The sequence below is a fragment of the Rhinoderma darwinii genome, unplaced genomic scaffold, assembly GCF_050947455.1.
Source record: "Rhinoderma darwinii isolate aRhiDar2 unplaced genomic scaffold, aRhiDar2.hap1 Scaffold_140, whole genome shotgun sequence".
Taxonomy (NCBI): Eukaryota; Metazoa; Chordata; class Amphibia; order Anura; family Rhinodermatidae; genus Rhinoderma; species Rhinoderma darwinii.
Genome location: NW_027461968.1, coordinates 3,762,919 through 3,780,018, shown reverse-complemented (window position 1 = coordinate 3,780,018; position 17,100 = coordinate 3,762,919).

Here is a 17,100-nt window from a genome sequence, read left to right as displayed (position 1 = left end):
CAAACGCCTGCAGCTTCGGTTCGACTGCCCCTTACATTTGAGTGGCCCCTCAATGTTTTGAAAACGGGTGGAGGACTTTGTCTTCATTAGAATGGGCCCCCTGCGATGCTGAGGCAGTTTGGACTCCACTCTTAGAAGGGCTAGAGTGATGATGATTTCACTGATCCTAGACACGGGGTAAACTCTGTGCATTAGCATCCCATGGGCGAACTGTTGTTATGTCAAAAAGATTTAGGGAGGCCAATCCAAACAAAAAATTGATTAATCTGTCAACTAAATGTTACATCAGTATTAGTAGAACTCTGTACTAGGGTAAATATGCTTTTTTAAACTTAGGAAAGAAACAAAAGTTAGGATGAGGATTAAATACAAATTCAGGATGAAGACAACCGTCTGCAGCTTCGGCTCGACTGCCCCTTTCTTTTGAGTGGCCCCTCAATGTTTTGGAAACGGGTGGAGGACATTGTCTTCATTAGAATGGGCCCCCCTGCGATGCTGAGGCAGTTTGGACTCCACTCTTAGAAGGCCTAGAGTGATAGTGATTTCACTGATCCTAGACCCGTAGTGGACTCTGTGCATTAGCATCCCATGGGCGAACTGTTGTTATGTCAAAAAGATTTAGGTTAGCCAATCCAACCAAAAAATTTATTAATCTGTCACCTAAATGTTACATCAGTGTTAGTAGATCTCTGTCCTAGGGTAAATATGCTTTTTTAAATTTAGGAAACAAACAAAAGTTAGGATGAGGATTAAATAAAAAATCTGAATTATTACAAACGCCTGCAGCTTCGGTTCGACTGCCCCTTACATTTGAGTGGCCCCTCAATGTTTTGGAAAAGGGTGGAGGACTTTGTCTTCATTAGAATGGGCCCCCTGCGATGCTGAGGCAGTTTGGACTCCACTCTTAGAAGGGCTAGAGTGATGATGATTTCACTGATCCTAGACACGGGGTAAACTCTGTGCATTAGCATCCCATGGGCGAACTGTTGTTATGTCAAAAAGATTTAGGGAGGCCAATCCAAACAAAAAATTGATTAATCTGTCAACTAAATGTTACATCAGTATTAGTAGAACTCTGTACTAGGGTAAATATGCTTTTTTAAACTTAGGAAAGAAACAAAAGTTAGGATGAGGATTAAATACAAATTCAGGATGAAGACAACCGTCTGCAGCTTCGGCTCGACTGCCCCTTTCTTTTGAGTGGCCCCTCAATGTTTTGGAAACGGGTGGAGGACATTGTCTTCATTAGAATGGGCCCCCCTGCGATGCTGAGGCAGTTTGGACTCCACTCTTAGAAGGCCTAGAGTGATAGTGATTTCACTGATCCTAGACCCGTAGTGGACTCTGTGCATTAGCATCCCATGGGCGAACTGTTGTTATGTCAAAAAGATTTAGGTTAGCCAATCCAACCAAAAAATGTATTAATCTGTCACCTAAATGTTACATCAGTGTTAGTAGATCTCTGTCCTAAGGTAAATATGCTTTTTTAAATTTAGGAAAGAAACAAAAGTTAGGATGAGGATTAAATAAAAAATCTGAATTATTACAAACGCCTGCAGCTTCGGTTCGACTGCCCCTTACATTTGAGTGGCCACTCAATGTTTTGGAAAAGGGTGGAGGACTTTGTCTTCATTAGAATGGGCCCCCTGCGATGCTGAGGCAGTTTGGACTCCACTCTTAGAAGGCCTAGAGTATTGATGATTTCACTGATCCTGGACCCGGGGTAAACTCTGTGCATTAGCATCCCATGGGCGACCTGTTGTTATGTCAAAAAGATTTAGGGAGGCCAATCCAAACAAAAAATTAATTAATCTGTCACCTAAATGTTACATCAGTATTAGTAGAACTCTGTACTAGGGTAAATATGCTTTTTTAAACTTAGGAAAGAAACAAAAGTTAGGATGAGGATTAAATAAAAATTCAGGATGAAGACAACCGTCTGCAGCTTCGGCTCGACTGCCCCTTTCTTTTGAGTGGCCCCTCAATGTTTTGGAAACGGGTGGAGGACATTGTCTTCATTAGAATGGGCCCCCCTGCGATGCTGAGGCAGTTTGGACTCCACTCTTAGAAGGCCTAGAGTGATAGTGATTTCACTGATCCTAGACCCGTAGTGGACTCTGTGCATTAGCATCCCATGGGCGAACTGTTGTTATGTCAAAAATATTTAGGTTAGCCAATCCAACCAAAAAATGTATTAATCTGTCACCTAAATGTTACATCAGTGTTAGTAGATCTCTGTCCTAGGGTAAATATGCTTTTTTAAATTTAGGAAACAAACAAAAGTTAGGATGAGGATTAAATAAAAAATCTGAATTATTACAAACGCCTGCAGCTTCGGTTCGACTGCCCCTTACATTTGAGTGGCCCCTCAATGTTTTGAAAACGGGTGGAGGACTTTGTCTTCATTAGAATGGGCCCCCTGCGATGCTGAGGCAGTTTGGACTCCACTCTTAGAAGGGCTAGAGTGATGATGATTTCACTGATCCTAGACACGGGGTAAACTCTGTGCATTAGCATCCCATGGGCGAACTGTTGTTATGTCAAAAAGATTTAGGGAGGCCAATCCAAACAAAAAATTGATTAATCTGTCAACTAAATGTTACATCAGTATTAGTAGAACTCTGTACTAGGGTAAATATGCTTTTTTAAACTTAGGAAAGAAATAAAAGTTAGGATGAGGATTAAATACAAATTCAGGATGAAGACAACCGTCTGCAGCTTCGGCTCGACTGCCCCTTTCTTTTGAGTGGCCCCTCAATGTTTTGGAAACGGGTGGAGGACATTGTCTTCATTAGAATGGGCCCCCCTGCGATGCTGAGGCAGTTTGGACTCCACTCTTAGAAGGCCTAGAGTGATAGTGATTTCACTGATCCTAGACCCGTAGTGGACTCTGTGCATTAGCATCCCATGGGCGAACTGTTGTTATGTCAAAAAGATTTAGGTTAGCCAATCCAACCCAAAAATGTATTAATCTGTCACCTAAATGTTACATCAGTGTTAGTAGATCTCTGTCCTAGGGTAAATATGCTTTTTTAAATTTAGGAAACAAACAAAAGTTAGGATGAGGATTAAATAAAAAATCTGAATTATTACAAACGCCTGCAGCTTCGGTTCGACTGCCCCTTACATTTGAGTGGCCACTCAATGTTTTGGAAAAGGGTGGAGGACTTTGTCTTCATTAGAATGGGCCCCCTGCGATGCTGAGGCAGTTTGGACTCCACTCTTAGAAGGCCTAGAGTATTGATGATTTCACTGATCCTGGACCCGGGGTAAACTCTGTGCATTAGCATCCCATGGGCGACCTGTTGTTATGTCAAAAAGATTTAGGGAGGCCAATCCAAACAAAAAATTAATTAATCTGTCACCTAAATGTTACATCAGTATTAGTAGAACTCTGTACTAGGGTAAATATGCTTTTTTAAACTTAGGAAAGAAACAAAAGTTAGGATGAGGATTAAATAAAAATTCAGGATGAAGACAACCGTCTGCAGCTTCGGCTCGACTGCCCCTTTCTTTTGAGTGGCCCCTCAATGTTTTGGAAACGGGTGGAGGACATTGTCTTCATTAGAATGGGCCCCCCTGCGATGCTGAGGCAGTTTGGACTCCACTCTTAGAAGGCCTAGAGTGATAGTGATTTCACTGATCCTAGACCCGTAGTGGACTCTGTGCATTAGCATCCCATGGGCGAACTGTTGTTATGTCAAAAATATTTAGGTTAGCCAATCCAACCAAAAAATGTATTAATCTGTCACCTAAATGTTACATCAGTGTTAGTAGATCTCTGTCCTAGGGTAAATATGCTTTTTTAAATTTAGGAAACAAACAAAAGTTAGGATGAGGATTAAATAAAAAATCTGAATTATTACAAACGCCTGCAGCTTCGGTTCGACTGCCCCTTACATTTGAGTGGCCCCTCAATGTTTTGAAAACGGGTGGAGGACTTTGTCTTCATTAGAATGGGCCCCCTGCGATGCTGAGGCAGTTTGGACTCCACTCTTAGAAGGGCTAGAGTGATGATGATTTCACTGATCCTAGACACGGGGTAAACTCTGTGCATTAGCATCCCATGGGCGAACTGTTGTTATGTCAAAAAGATTTAGGGAGGCCAATCCAAACAAAAAATTGATTAATCTGTCAACTAAATGTTACATCAGTATTAGTAGAACTCTGTACTAGGGTAAATATGCTTTTTTAAACTTAGGAAAGAAATAAAAGTTAGGATGAGGATTAAATACAAATTCAGGATGAAGACAACCGTCTGCAGCTTCGGCTCGACTGCCCCTTTCTTTTGAGTGGCCCCTCAATGTTTTGGAAACGGGTGGAGGACATTGTCTTCATTAGAATGGGCCCCCCTGCGATGCTGAGGCAGTTTGGACTCCACTCTTAGAAGGCCTAGAGTGATAGTGATTTCACTGATCCTAGACCCGTAGTGGACTCTGTGCATTAGCATCCCATGGGCGAACTGTTGTTATGTCAAAAAGATTTAGGTTAGCCAATCCAACCCAAAAATGTATTAATCTGTCACCTAAATGTTACATCAGTGTTAGTAGATCTCTGTCCTAGGGTAAATATGCTTTTTTAAATTTAGGAAACAAACAAAAGTTAGGATGAGAATTAAATAAAAAATCTGAATTATTACAAACGCCTGCAGCTTCGGTTCGACTGCCCCTTACATTTGAGTGCCCCCTCAATGTTTTGGAAAAGGGTGGAGGACTTTGTCTTCATTAGAATGGGCCCCCTGCGATGCTGAGGCAGTTTGGACTCCACTCTTAGAAGGCCTAGAGTATTGATGATTTCACTGATCCTGGACCCGGGGTAAACTCTGTGCATTAGCATCCCATGGGCGACCTGTTGTTATGTCAAAAAGATTTAGGGAGGCCAATCCAAACAAAAAATTTATTAATCTGTCAACTAAATGTTACATCAGTATTAGTAGAACTCTGTACTAGGGTAAATATGCTTTTTTAAACTTAGGAAAGAAACAAAAGTTAGGATGAGGATTAAATACAAATTCAGGATGAAGACAACCGTCTGCAGCTTCGGCTCGACTGCCCCTTTCTTTTGAGTGGCCCCTCAATGTTTTGGAAACGGGTGGAGGACATTGTCTTCATTAGAATGGGCCCCCCTGCGATGCTGAGGCAGTTTGGACTCCACTCTTAGAAGGCCTAGAGTGATAGTGATTTCACTGATCCTAGACCCGTAGTGGACTCTGTGCATTAGCATCCCATGGGCGAACTGTTGTTATGTCAAAAAGATTTAGGTTAGCCAATCCAACCAAAAAATGTATTAATCTGTCACCTAAATGTTACATCAGTGTTAGTAGATCTCTGTCCTAGGGTAAATATGCTTTTTTAAATTTAGGAAACAAACAAAAGTTAGGATGAGGATTAAATAAAAAATCTGAATTATTACAAACGCCTGCAGCTTCGGTTCGACTGCCCCTTACATTTGAGTGGCCCCTCAATGTTTTGAAAACGGGTGGAGGACTTTGTCTTCATTAGAATGGGCCCCCTGCGATGCTGAGGCAGTTTGGACTCCACTCTTAGAAGGGCTAGAGTGATGATGATTTCACTGATCCTAGACACGGGGTAAACTCTGTGCATTAGCATCCCATGGACGAACTGTTGTTATGTCAAAAAGATTTAGGGAGGCCAATCCAAACAAAAAATTGATTAATCTGTCAACTAAATGTTACATCAGTATTAGTAGAACTCTGTACTAGGGTAAATATGCTTTTTTAAACTTAGGAAAGAAACAAAAGTTAGGATGAGGATTAAATACAAATTCAGGATGAAGACAACCGTCTGCAGCTTCGGCTCGACTGCCCCTTTCTTTTGAGTGGCCCCTCAATGTTTTGGAAACGGGTGGAGGACATTGTCTTCATTAGAATGGGCCCCCCTGCGATGCTGAGGCAGTTTGGACTCCACTCTTAGAAGGCCTAGAGTGATAGTGATTTCACTGATCCTAGACCCGTAGTGGACTCTGTGCATTAGCATCCCATGGGCGAACTGTTGTTATGTCAAAAAGATTTAGGTTAGCCAATCCAACCAAAAAATTTATTAATCTGTCACCTAAATGTTACATCAGTGTTAGTAGATCTCTGTCCTAGGGTAAATATGCTTTTTTAAATTTAGGAAACAAACAAAAGTTAGGATGAGGATTAAATAAAAAATCTGAATTATTACAAACGCCTGCAGCTTCGGTTCGACTGCCCCTTACATTTGAGTGGCCCCTCAATGTTTTGAAAACGGGTGGAGGACTTTGTCTTCATTAGAATGGGCCCCCTGCGATGCTGAGGCAGTTTGGACTCCACTCTTAGAAGGGCTAGAGTGATGATGATTTCACTGATCCTAGACACGGGGTAAACTCTGTGCATTAGCATCCCATGGACGAACTGTTGTTATGTCAAAAAGATTTAGGGAGGCCAATCCAAACAAAAAATTGATTAATCTGTCAACTAAATGTTACATCAGTATTAGTAGAACTCTGTACTAGGGTAAATATGCTTTTTTAAACTTAGGAAAGAAACAAAAGTTAGGATGAGGATTAAATACAAATTCAGGATGAAGACAACCGTCTGCAGCTTCGGCTCGACTGCCCCTTTCTTTTGAGTGGCCCCTCAATGTTTTGGAAACGGGTGGAGGACATTGTCTTCATTAGAATGGGCCCCCCTGCGATGCTGAGGCAGTTTGGACTCCACTCTTAGAAGGCCTAGAGTGATAGTGATTTCACTGATCCTAGACCCGTAGTGGACTCTGTGCATTAGCATCCCATGGGCGAACTGTTGTTATGTCAAAAAGATTTAGGTTAGCCAATCCAACCAAAAAATTTATTAATCTGTCACCTAAATGTTACATCAGTGTTAGTAGATCTCTGTCCTAGGGTAAATATGCTTTTTTAAATTTAGGAAACAAACAAAAGTTAGGATGAGGATTAAATAAAAAATCTGAATTATTACAAACGCCTGCAGCTTCGGTTCGACTGCCCCTTACATTTGAGTGGCCCCTCAATGTTTTGGAAAAGGGTGGAGGACTTTGTCTTCATTAGAATGGGCCCCCTGCGATGCTGAGGCAGTTTGGACTACACTCTTAGAAGGCCTAGAGTATTGATGATTTCACTGATCCTGGACCCGGGGTAAACTCTGTGCATTAGCATCCCATGGGCGACCTGTTGTTATGTCAAAAAGATTTAGGGAGGCCAATCCAAACAAAAAATTGATTAATCTGTCACCTAAATGTTACATCAGTATTAGTAGAACTCTGTACTAGGGTAAATATGTTTTTTTAAACTTAGAAAAGAAACAAAAGTTAGGATGATGATTAAATAAAAATTCAGGATGAAGACAACCGTCTGCAGCTTCGGCTCGACTGCCCCTTTCTTTTGAGTGGCCCCTCAATGTTTTGGAAACGGGTGGAGGACTTTGTCTTCATTAGAATGGGCCCCCCTGTGATGCTGAGGCAGTTTGGACTCCACTCTTAGAAGGCCTAGAGTGATAGTGATTTCACTGATCCTAGACCCGTAGTGGACTCTGTGCATTAGCATCCCATGGGCGAACTGTTGTTATGTCAAAAAGATTTAGGTTAGCCAATCCAACCAAAAAATGTATTAATCTGTCACCTAAATGTTACATCAGTGTTAGTAGATCTCTGTCCTAGGGTAAATATGCTTTTTTAAATTTAGGAAACAAACAAAAGTTAGGATGAGGATTAAATAAAAAATCTGAATTATTACAAACGCCTGCAGCTTCGGTTCGACTGCCCCTTACATTTGAGTGGCCCCTCAATGTTTTGGAAAAGGGTGGAGGACTTTGTCTTCATTAGAATGGGCCCCCTGCGATGCTGAGGCAGTTTGGACTCCACTCTTAGAAGGCCTAGAGTATTGATGATTTCACTGATCCTGGACCCGGGGTAAACTCTGTGCATTAGCATCCCATGGGCGACCTGTTGTTATGTCAAAAAGATTTAGGGAGGCCAATCCAAACAAAAAATTGATTAATCTGTCACCTAAATGTTACATCAGTATTAGTAGAACTCTGTACTAGGGTAAATATGTTTTTTTAAACTTAGAAAAGAAACAAAATTTAGGATGAGGATTAAATAAAAATTCAGGATGAAGACAACCGTCTGCAGCTTCGGCTCGACTGCCCCTTTCTTTTGAGTGGCCCCTCAATGTTTTGGAAACGGGTGGAGGACTTTGTCTTCATTAGAATGGGCCCCCCTGTGATGCTGAGGCAGTTTGGACTCCACTCTTAGAAGGCCTAGAGTGATAGTGATTTCACTGATCCTAGACCCGTAGTGGACTCTGTGCATTAGCATCCCATGGGCGAACTGTTTTTATGTCAAAAATATTTAGGTTAGCCAATCCAACCAAAAAATGTATTAATCTGTCACCTAAATGTTACATCAGTGTTAGTAGATCTCTGTCCTAGGGTAAATATGCTTTTTTAAACTTAGGAAACAAACAAAAGTTAGGATGAGGATTAAATAAAAAATCAGAATTATTACAAAAGTCTGCAGCTTCGGTTCGACTGCCCCTTACATTTGAGTGGCCCCTCAATGTTTTGGAAACGGGTGGAGGACTTTGTCTTTATTAGAATGGGCCCCCTGCGATGCTGAGGCAGTTTGGACTCCACTCTTAGAAGGCCTAGAGTGATGATGATTTCACTGATCCTGGACCCGGGGTAAACTCTGTGCATTAGCATCCCATGGGCGAACTGTTGTTATGTCAAAAATATTTAGGGAGGCCAATGCAAACAAAAAATTGATTAATCTGTCACCTAAATGTTACATCAGTATTAGTAGAACTCTGTACTAGGGTAAATATGCTTTTTTAAACTTAGGAAAGAAACAAAAGTTAGGATGAGGATTAAATAAAAATTCAGGATGAAGACAACCGTCTGCAGCTTCGGCTCGACTGCCCCTTTCTTTTGAGTGGCCCCTCAATGTTTTGGAAACGGGTGGAGGACATTGTCTTCATTAGAATGGGCCCCCCTGCGATGCTGAGGCAGTTTGGACTCCACTCTTAGAAGGCCTAGAGTGATAGTGATTTCACTGATCCTAGACCCGTAGTGGACTCTGTGCATTAGCATCCCATGGGCGAACTGTTGTTATGTCAAAAATATTTAGGTTAGCCAATCCAACCAAAAAATGTATTAATCTGTCACCTAAATGTTACATCAGTGTTAGTAGATCTCTGTCCTAGGGTAAATATGCTTTTTTAAATTTAGGAAACAAACAAAAGTTAGGATGAGGATTAAATAAAAAATTTGAATTATTACAAACGCCTGCAGCTTCGGTTCGACTGCCCCTTACATTTGAGTGGCCCCTCAATGTTTTGAAAACGGGTGGAGGACTTTGTCTTCATTAGAATGGGCCCCCTGCGATGCTGAGGCAGTTTGGACTCCACTCTTAGAAGGGCTAGAGTGATGATGATTTCACTGATCCTAGACACGGGGTAAACTCTGTGCATTAGCATCCCATGGGCGAACTGTTGTTATGTCAAAAAGATTTAGGGAGGCCAATCCAAACAAAAAATTGATTAATCTGTCAACTAAATGTTACATCAGTATTAGTAGAACTCTGTACTAGGGTAAATATGCTTTTTTAAACTTAGGAAAGAAACAAAAGTTAGGATGAGGATTAAATACAAATTCAGGATGAAGACAACCGTCTGCAGCTTCGGCTCGACTGCCCCTTTCTTTTGAGTGGCCCCTCAATGTTTTGGAAACGGGTGGAGGACATTGTCTTCATTAGAATGGGCCCCCCTGCGATGCTGAGGCAGTTTGGACTCCACTCTTAGAAGGCCTAGAGTGATAGTGATTTCACTGATCCTAGACCCGTAGTGGACTCTGTGCATTAGCATCCCATGGGCGAACTGTTGTTATGTCAAAAAGATTTAGGTTAGCCAATCCAACCCAAAAATGTATTAATCTGTCACCTAAATGTTACATCAGTGTTAGTAGATCTCTGTCCTAGGGTAAATATGCTTTTTTAAATTTAGGAAACAAACAAAAGTTAGGATGAGGATTAAATAAAAAATCTGAATTATTACAAACGCCTGCAGCTTCGGTTCGACTGCCCCTTACATTTGAGTGGCCCCTCAATGTTTTGAAAACGGGTGGAGGACTTTGTCTTCATTAGAATGGGCCCCCTGCGATGCTGAGGCAGTTTGGACTCCACTCTTAGAAGGGCTAGAGTGATGATGATTTCACTGATCCTAGACACGGGGTAAACTCTGTGCATTAGCATCCCATGGGCGAACTGTTGTTATGTCAAAAAGATTTAGGGAGGCCAATCCAAACAAAAAATTGATTAATCTGTCAACTAAATGTTACATCAGTATTAGTAGAACTCTGTACTAGGGTAAATATGCTTTTTTAAACTTAGGAAAGAAACAAAAGTTAGGATGAGGATTAAATACAAATTCAGGATGAAGACAACCGTCTGCAGCTTCGGCTCGACTGCCCCTTTCTTTTGAGTGGCCCCTCAATGTTTTGGAAACGGGTGGAGGACATTGTCTTCATTAGAATGGGCCCCCCTGCGATGCTGAGGCAGTTTGGACTCCACTCTTAGAAGGCCTAGAGTGATAGTGATTTCACTGATCCTAGACCCGTAGTGGACTCTGTGCATTAGCATCCCATGGGCGAACTGTTGTTATGTCAAAAAGACTTAGGTTAGCCAATCCAACCAAAAAATGTATTAATCTGTCACCTAAATGTTACATCAGTGTTAGTAGATCTCTGTCCTAGGGTAAATATGCTTTTTTAAATTTAGGAAACAAACAAAAGTTAGGATGAGGATTAAATAAAAAATCTGAATTATTACAAACGCCTGCAGCTTCGGTTCGACTGCCCCTTACATTTGAGTGGCCCCTCAATGTTTTGAAAACGGGTGGAGGACTTTGTCTTCATTAGAATGGGCCCCCTGCGATGCTGAGGCAGTTTGGACTCCACTCTTAGAAGGGCTAGAGTGATGATGATTTCACTGATCCTAGACACGGGGTAAACTCTGTGCATTAGCATCCCATGGGCGAACTGTTGTTATGTCAAAAAGATTTAGGGAGGCCAATCCAAACAAAAAATTGATTAATCTGTCAACTAAATGTTACATCAGTATTAGTAGAACTCTGTACTAGGGTAAATATGCTTTTTTAAACTTAGGAAAGAAACAAAAGTTAGGATGAGGATTAAATACAAATTCAGGATGAAGACAACCGTCTGCAGCTTCGGCTCGACTGCCCCTTTCTTTTGAGTGGCCCCTCAATGTTTTGGAAACGGGTGGAGGACATTGTCTTCATTAGAATGGGCCCCCCTGCGATGCTGAGGCAGTTTGGACTCCACTCTTAGAAGGCCTAGAGTGATAGTGATTTCACTGATCCTAGACCCGTAGTGGACTCTGTGCATTAGCATCCCATGGGCGAACTGTTGTTATGTCAAAAAGATTTAGGTTAGCCAATCCAACCAAAAAATGTATTAATCTGTCACCTAAATGTTACATCAGTGTTAGTAGATCTCTGTCCTAGGGTAAATATGCTTTTTTAAATTTAGGAAACAAACAAAAGTTAGGATGAGGATTAAATAAAAAATCTGAATTATTACAAACGCCTGCAGCTTCGGTTCGACTGCCCCTTACATTTGAGTGGCCCCTCAATGTTTTGAAAACGGGTGGAGGACTTTGTCTTCATTAGAATGGGCCCCCTGCGATGCTGAGGCAGTTTGGACTCCACTCTTAGAAGGGCTAGAGTGATGATGATTTCACTGATCCTAGACACGGGGTAAACTCTGTGCATTAGCATCCCATGGGCGAACTGTTGTTATGTCAAAAAGATTTAGGGAGGCCAATCCAAACAAAAAATTGATTAATCTGTCAACTAAATGTTACATCAGTATTAGTAGAACTCTGTACTAGGGTAAATATGCTTTTTTAAACTTAGGAAAGAAACAAAAGTTAGGATGAGGATTAAATAAAAATTCAGGATGAAGACAACCGTCTGCAGCTTCGGCTCGACTGCCCCTTTCTTTTGAGTGGCCCCTCAATGTTTTGGAAACAGGTGGAGGACTTTGTCTTCATTAAAATGGGCCCCCCTGTGATGCTGAAGCAGTTTGGACTTTACTCTTAGAAGGCCTAGAGTGATAGTGATTTCACTGATCCTAGACCCGTAGTGGACTCTGTGCATTAGCATCCCATGGGCGAACTGTTGTTATGTCAAAAAGATTTAGGTTAGCCAATCCAACCAAAAAATGTATTAATCTGTCACCTAAATGTTACATCAGTGTTAGTAGATCTCTGTCCTAGGGTAAATATGCTTTTTTAAATTTAGGAAACAAACAAAAGTTAGGATGAGGATTAAATAAAAAATCTGAATTATTACAAACGCCTGCAGCTTCGGTTCGACTGCCCCTTACATTTGAGTGGCCCCTCAATGTTTTGGAAAAGGGTGGAGGACTTTGTCTTCATTAGAATGGGCCCCCTGCGATGCTGAGGCAGTTTGGACTCCACTCTTAGAAGGGCTAGAGTGATGATGATTTCACTGATCCTAGACACGGGGTAAACTCTGTGCATTAGCATCCCATGGGCGAACTGTTGTTATGTCAAAAAGATTTAGGGAGGCCAATCCAAACAAAAAATTGATTAATCTGTCAACTAAATGTTACATCAGTATTAGTAGAACTCTGTACTAGGGTAAATATGCTTTTTTAAACTTAGGAAAGAAACAAAAGTTAGGATGAGGATTAAATACAAATTCAGGATGAAGACAACCGTCTGCAGCTTCGGCTCGACTGCCCCTTTCTTTTGAGTGGCCCCTCAATGTTTTGGAAACGGGTGGAGGACATTGTCTTCATTAGAATGGGCCCCCCTGCGATGCTGAGGCAGTTTGGACTCCACTCTTAGAAGGCCTAGAGTGATAGTGATTTCACTGATCCTAGACCCGTAGTGGACTCTGTGCATTAGCATCCCATGGGCGAACTGTTGTTATGTCAAAAAGATTTAGGTTAGCCAATCCAACCAAAAAATGTATTAATCTGTCACCTAAATGTTACATCAGTGTTAGTAGATCTCTGTCCTAGGGTAAATATGCTTTTTTAAATTTAGGAAACAAACAAAAGTTAGGATGAGGATTAAATAAAAAATCTGAATTATTACAAACGCCTGCAGCTTCGGTTCGACTGCCCCATACATTTGAGTGGCCCCTCAATGTTTTGGAAAAGGGTGGAGGACTTTGTCTTCATTAGAATGGGCCCCCTGCGATGCTGAGGCAGTTTGGACTCCACTCTTAGAAGGGCTAGAGTGATGATGATTTCACTGATCCTAGACACGGGGTAAACTCTGTGCATTAGCATCCCATGGGCGAACTGTTGTTATGTCAAAAAGATTTAGGGAGGCCAATCCAAACAAAAAATTGATTAATCTGTCAACTAAATGTTACATCAGTATTAGTAGAACTCTGTACTAGGGTAAATATGCTTTTTTAAACTTAGGAAAGAAACAAAAGTTAGGATGAGGATTAAATACAAATTCAGGATGAAGACAACCGTCTGCAGCTTCGGCTCGACTGCCCCTTTCTTTTGAGTGGCCCCTCAATGTTTTGGAAACGGGTGGAGGACATTGTCTTCATTAGAATGGGCCCCCCTGCGATGCTGAGGCAGTTTGGACTCCACTCTTAGAAGGCCTAGAGTGATAGTGATTTCACTGATCCTAGACCCGTAGTGGACTCTGTGCATTAGCATCCCATGGGCGAACTGTTGTTATGTCAAAAAGATTTAGGTTAGCCAATCCAACCAAAAAATGTATTAATCTGTCACCTAAATGTTACATCAGTGTTAGTAGATCTCTGTCCTAGGGTAAATATGCTTTTTTAAATTTAGGAAACAAACAAAAGTTAGGATGAGGATTAAATAAAAAATCTGAATTATTACAAACGCCTGCAGCTTCGGTTCGACTGCCCCATACATTTGAGTGGCCACTCAATGTTTTGGAAAAGGGTGGAGGACTTTGTCTTCATTAGAATGGGCCCCCTGCGATGCTGAGGCAGTTTGGACTCCACTCTTAGAAGGCCTAGAGTATTGATGATTTCACTGATCCTGGACCCGGGGTAAACTCTGTGCATTAGCATCCCATGGGCGACCTGTTGTTATGTCAAAAAGATTTAGGGAGGCCAATCCAAACAAAAAATTAATTAATCTGTCACCTAAATGTTACATCAGTATTAGTAGAACTCTGTACTAGGGTAAATATGCTTTTTTAAACTTAGGAAAGAAACAAAAGTTAGGATGAGGATTAAATAAAAATTCAGGATGAAGACAACCGTCTGCAGCTTCGGCTCGACTGCCCCTTTCTTTTGAGTGGCCCCTCAATGTTTTGGAAACGGGTGGAGGACATTGTCTTCATTAGAATGGGCCCCCCTGCGATGCTGAGGCAGTTTGGACTCCACTCTTAGAAGGCCTAGAGTGATAGTGATTTCACTGATCCTAGACCCGTAGTGGACTCTGTGCATTAGCATCCCATGGGCGAACTGTTGTTATGTCAAAAATATTTAGGTTAGCCAATCCAACCAAAAAATGTATTAATCTGTCACCTAAATGTTACATCAGTGTTAGTAGATCTCTGTCCTAGGGTAAATATGCTTTTTTTAAATTTAGGAAACAAACAAAAGTTAGGATGAGGATTAAATAAAAAATCTGAATTATTACAAACGCCTGCAGCTTCGGTTCGACTGCCCCTTACATTTGAGTGGCCCCTCAATGTTTTGAAAACGGGTGGAGGACTTTGTCTTCATTAGAATGGGCCCCCTGCGATGCTGAGGCAGTTTGGACTCCACTCTTAGAAGGGCTAGAGTGATGATGATTTCACTGATCCTAGACACGGGGTAAACTCTGTGCATTAGCATCCCATGGGCGAACTGTTGTTATGTCAAAAAGATTTAGGGAGGCCAATCCAAACAAAAAATTTATTAATCTGTCAACTAAATGTTACATCAGTATTAGTAGAACTCTGTACTAGGGTAAATATGCTTTTTTAAACTTAGGAAAGAAATAAAAGTTAGGATGAGGATTAAATACAAATTCAGGATGAAGACAACCGTCTGCAGCTTCGGCTCGACTGCCCCTTTCTTTTGAGTGGCCCCTCAATGTTTTGGAAACGGGTGGAGGACATTGTCTTCATTAGAATGGGCCCCCCTGCGATGCTGAGGCAGTTTGGACTCCACTCTTAGAAGGCCTAGAGTGATAGTGATTTCACTGATCCTAGACCCGTAGTGGACTCTGTGCATTAGCATCCCATGGGCGAACTGTTGTTATGTCAAAAAGATTTAGGTTAGCCAATCCAACCCAAAAATGTATTAATCTGTCACCTAAATGTTACATCAGTGTTAGTAGATCTCTGTCCTAGGGTAAATATGCTTTTTTAAATTTAGGAAACAAACAAAAGTTAGGATGAGAATTAAATAAAAAATCTGAATTATTACAAACGCCTGCAGCTTCGGTTCGACTGCCCCTTACATTTGAGTGCCCCCTCAATGTTTTGGAAAAGGGTGGAGGACTTTGTCTTCATTAGAATGGGCCCCCTGCGATGCTGAGGCAGTTTGGACTCCACTCTTAGAAGGCCTAGAGTATTGATGATTTCACTGATCCTGGACCCGGGGTAAACTCTGTGCATTAGCATCCCATGGGCGACCTGTTGTTATGTCAAAAAGATTTAGGGAGGCCAATCCAAACAAAAAATTTATTAATCTGTCAACTAAATGTTACATCAGTATTAGTAGAACTCTGTACTAGGGTAAATATGCTTTTTTAAACTTAGGAAAGAAACAAAAGTTAGGATGAGGATTAAATACAAATTCAGGATGAAGACAACCGTCTGCAGCTTCGGCTCGACTGCCCCTTTCTTTTGAGTGGCCCCTCAATGTTTTGGAAACGGGTGGAGGACATTGTCTTCATTAGAATGGGCCCCCCTGCGATGCTGAGGCAGTTTGGACTCCACTCTTAGAAGGCCTAGAGTGATAGTGATTTCACTGATCCTAGACCCGTAGTGGATTCTGTGCATTAGCATCCCATGGGCGAACTGTTGTTATGTCAAAAAGATTTAGGTTAGCCAATCCAACCAAAAAATTTATTAATCTGTCACCTAAATGTTACATCAGTGTTAGTAGATCTCTGTCCTAGGGTAAATATGCTTTTTTAAATTTAGGAAACAAACAAAAGTTAGGATGAGGATTAAATAAAAAATCTGAATTATTACAAACGCCTGCAGCTTCGGTTCGACTGCCCCTTACATTTGAGTGGCCCCTCAATGTTTTGGAAAAGGGTGGAGGACTTTGTCTTCATTAGAATGGGCCCCCTGCGATGCTGAGGCAGTTTGGACTCCACTCTTAGAAGGCCTAGAGTATTGATGATTTCACTGATCCTGGACCCGGGGTAAACTCTGTGCATTAGCATCCCATGGGCGACCTGTTGTTATGTCAAAAAGATTTAGGGAGGCCAATCCAAACAAAAAATTGATTAATCTGTCACCTAAATGTTACATCAGTATTAGTAGAACTCTGTACTAGGGTAAATATGTTTTTTTAACCCCTTCCCGCACCTGGACGTAACTGTACGTCCAGGTGAGCAGTAACTTTGCGCACCTTGGCGTACAGTTACGTCCGCGCTTTAACAGTTAACCGCCGCGCGGCGCTACACCGCAGCGGCGGTTAACTGTGCAGGGTGTCAGCCCTGCTCTCCCCGTTGCCGATCAGCGGCCTGTCGCCGCTGAAATCGGCAATTAACCCCTTCGATGCGGTGGTCGATTGCGATCACCACATCGAAGAGGTTTACAGCGGATCGGCAGCCCCCCACATGTATTTGCGGGGGCTGGCGATCCTTATCATGGCAACCAGAGGCCAGACAATGACCTCCGGGTTGCCATGTACGGAAGCCTCGGAGGATCAGCCCCCGGCCGGTCCTCCGATGCTTCCTGTCAGTGTGACAGTTACGTCACAATGACAGTTAGAACACATTACACTACGTGTGTAGTGTAATGTGTTCCAGCAGCGATCAGAGCTGCCAGTCTAAGTGTCCCCTAGTGGGACAAGTAAAAAAAGTAAAAAAAAGATAATAAAAATGTT